The sequence below is a fragment of the Symphalangus syndactylus genome, chromosome 18, assembly GCF_028878055.3.
Source record: "Symphalangus syndactylus isolate Jambi chromosome 18, NHGRI_mSymSyn1-v2.1_pri, whole genome shotgun sequence".
Lineage (NCBI taxonomy): Eukaryota > Metazoa > Chordata > Mammalia > Primates > Hylobatidae > Symphalangus > Symphalangus syndactylus.
This window is the reverse complement of record NC_072440.2, coordinates 105,010,706-105,014,420: the sequence shown is the minus strand read 5'-3', so window position 1 is coordinate 105,014,420 and position 3,715 is coordinate 105,010,706. Positions and strand designations below refer to the sequence as shown.

At 42.7% G+C, this 3,715-nt stretch overlaps 1 pseudogene; it reads right to left on the bottom strand.

Moving 5' to 3' along the window:
- Nucleotides 1–2,583: 2,583 nt before the first annotated feature.
- On the bottom strand, nt 2,584–3,059 carry LOC129468399 (cyclin-dependent kinase 2-associated protein 1-like; annotated as a pseudogene).
- Between the last annotated feature and the right edge of the window lie 656 nt (nt 3,060–3,715).

The window sequence follows — 3,715 nt, the reverse complement described above, 5'->3', positions numbered from 1 at the left end:
ATCGGCCTTTGATCTGCTGCATACCTTTAAACATTCTTCTCAGTGTTTTGGGTCCTACAGAAACTCCCTCCCCATCTCTCCACACACTCGAGATTAATAAGGACCTTTTTTACTGCCTACTGTATGCACAAGGGTCTGTTTATTGATGGAAGATGAAACAAGGGTTCACACTGCCTTGGTGCTCTTTGCTACCAGAACAACTCTAAGTTTTATTCTGTTTTATGTAAATTGGGTCACAGATGTTTTATTGCTGCAAAATGCTTTGAAACTTTTTCATATGTTCAGTGGGAAAAGAAGCCTCTCAAAATTCATGCTGAAATAATTAAGCTTTTTAATTTCACTGTCAATTTATCAGAACAAGTGATAAATCTCTCTTTATACTGCTGCTTCTACAGACATGACTTTTCAGTCCATTTCCTTCCTCAGATTGTCTGAGAGTGCCTTTCTAGAGCAGCTCAGCATGCCTTATGGAAACTCTAACACTTTACTGAACTCTTAGGCAGGCCGGGTAACAACGGGAGGCGTCATTTCATGCTCCTGGGAACCTGGGAGAGCTGGGCCCTGGCTGCTCCGCAGGAGCTTTGCACTGTGGCAAAAGGACTTAACCTGACTCTGACCCTGTTCCCTTGATGTTCAGAATTTCTAGACATATCACCTCACCCCAGAGACAGATTTCCCACCTTTGCGGATGTGGCTAATCCAGTTTCACAGCATATAATTCAGTAGATGCAGCATGGCAGTGCAGAAGTAAAGATCTTGGCTGGATCTAAATCAGAGTCCTCAGCTCTGCTCCTGCCTCCATAAAACCTTGGACAGTTCCTTCATGTTTATGATCCACATTTCCTTGTGTTAAAAATGAGGAAGTATTTCCATTCTCAATGAGCTCTCTGGTTTCATATACGTATAGATTCTCCCTGAATGCCTGGTACATGCTGAATGGCCAATGAATATCAACACCCTTCTCTTCCATGAATTTCACAACGTTTTTAATCTGTTAACTTGTAATTTGATGAACCAACATGTTGCTAATTTTTCAAAATATCTGGAGTTGCTTACAAGAGTCAGTACTTATGTGTTCTCCCATTTTATTGTTTTTAATTGACCTATAATTTCTATGATGAATGGTAGCTTTCTGGAGTTTAAGTAGAAGAGGCTCATCTTAGGGACTCAGACACGTCATTTTAGAGCTTTAGAAATAAACTTGTGGTCATGCTGTTCTCAGGAAAAGGCTGGCCTGCTGCCTGACATCTGTGCATTGGTCTTTGTGTCAGAAAAACAACAACAACCCATTTTTTCCCAGAAAGCAACCTACTCTATGATTCTCTACCTCCCCTCCCTTCTTCCTTTTTCAAACACTGCGTTCCTTCTATGTGCTAGTCCAGCAGTCAGGAAACGTTATCTGCAAAGAGGCAGAGAGTAAATATCTTAGGCTTGAAGAGGCAGACAGTCTCTGTTACAACTTGTAAACTCCGCTGCTTTTGCAGAAAAGCAGGTAGACAACAGTGAAATGAACAAACATGGTTGTATTTTAACAAAAAGGCGGTTCTCACCAGGGAGTGATTTTGCCTTCCCGGGCACTTTTGGCAAGATATGCAGAAGACTTTGATTGTCAGGAACGGAGAAGGGGTGCTGCTGGCCCCTACTGGGTAGAGGCCAAGGATGTGGCTAAACATCAATGCACAGAACCTTCCCTCCCCACAGGAAAGAATCACGCAACCTGAAGTGTCAATAGTGCCAAGTTGAACAATAAAACTTTATTCAAGGACACTAAAGTTTGAATTTTATATAATGTCATACACGATAAATATCAATCTTTTGATTTTGATATTTAAAAATGTAAGAACCTTTCGCTCACAGTCCATACAAAAACTGGCAATGGGTCATAGTTTTTCCACTCCTGTGCAAGAATCTGGAGAAACAAAGAGAAATAGGGAAGAGTAAGTTTCCTTAAGATCCCCTGTCAGAGATACAAAAGCAAGACAGACCTCATGCACTTCCTTTTTTTAAGGAAAATAAGCTTTATTACATCAAGTAATACATAAATACAAAGATGGAAACAGTTTTAGTCATTTTCTTCCAGATGTTTTGACCAACTTAAACGCGGAACTAAGATCTACTTACAGTCCTAGTATGAAAATGTTCAGGGGTCCTTGTTAGGTTTAGTGGGTTGCTCTTTCTTCTATATTTATAACTTGTGCATTTCTAAAAAATTGACTTTGAAGCACTAATAGTCATGCAAATGCATAAGCAAAAAAGAATTTACATTAAGCAGAATCTACACTGTGGATGGCAAATGGGAAATGGGAACCGGCTACTAAGCAAAGCAGGCTGTCAATATGCCTTAAAAACAAAATCCCTAGAGCTGTATTAGCTGATGAAAAGGAACAAAGAACACCGTGTGTAACAAATGTATTCAAAAGAGGAGATTAAAGAGACAATGGTGTCTTGGAGGCAAACTACAGTTTGCTGTAAGATAACTTTAGGTGCATCTTTTAAATCAATGCTTAAAAACAAACAAACAAACAAAAAAACCTGAGCAGTTCCTAACTATTTGAAATGCAAATCCTAACTAACTGCAAAATCTTTTCTCAATCTTTGACACTGTAGGTTCTGAGCCACGTGAACCACGGGAGGAAAAACCAAACTGTAACCATTTTGAAAGCAAGGGTTTCATCTGAATAGCGGAGATGAACTGTGACTTCTCATCTTGTAAAAAGATGGAAATCCTTCAGAACCAACAAGGCAGCTAGGATCTAGCATTCCGTTCCGTTTCTGCCAAGCACCCCGGAACCAGTCCTCCAGCGTGAATCATGCCACGCTGCAGCCTCTCCGCGGCGCTCTGGAGAGCTCCCCTGCGTACGTGGTTCTGATCTCCTTCCCCGGCTCTTCGATGACGGCCAGCAGCTCCGCCTGTTTGCTTTGGGGGGCACCTGGCTGTTCCCAGTTCCCTGAGTGTAGCCTAGGGACGGTGACCTGTAGTCACTGAGCAGCTGTCGGTACTGTGAAGACGTCGCCATGCTGCTGGAAAGCCAGCGGACATTCCCGGAAGGCGCCGAGGACGGCGGCAGGGGAGCATGTGCGAGAACCTCAGGCACTTTCTTAAGGGACCCTGTACTTCAGTGGCGCATTCACCAGAAGAATCACAGAGCATAACCTTGGCGAAACTCACCAATTACTAAGTGAGGACCCTTGTGTTAAGCCTCCCTTTTCCTGTATTTTCTGCACGGTGCTTCGTGTTCTCTGTCCTCCATCACAGTAGCTTCTTTGGTTTCCTTCTGGGAGCGTTCATCACAGTGCTGTCTGGTTATAAACACAGCTGGCCCAAATTGAGCACATTGCATCCTGATATATATCTCCAGCCCGTGAAAAATCACCCCACATAACGTGGGCAGTAGCTGCATTGAGAACTTAACAGGATTTATCAGGCTCACCTGCAATGCTGTGCTTAGCGCCACTTGGCAATCTCAACAGCAATCCACACAATTGATTCTACCCTAGAGAGTGTGAAGATCTGAATGCACTTCCTGGTCTTTGAAGCCATAACATCTCCAGCTCACCCTGAAAAGTCCTAAAATCCTCTTGGTTTATTCTTTTTCACTGGGGCAAGTGGCACACATTTTGTTTCTCCAAAGGGTTATGAATAGCCAAATATATGCTTCTGGTCTTTAGAGCTTCTCAGATATCTCATAGTTCTTCCATGTGTCTCCTGCTGTGT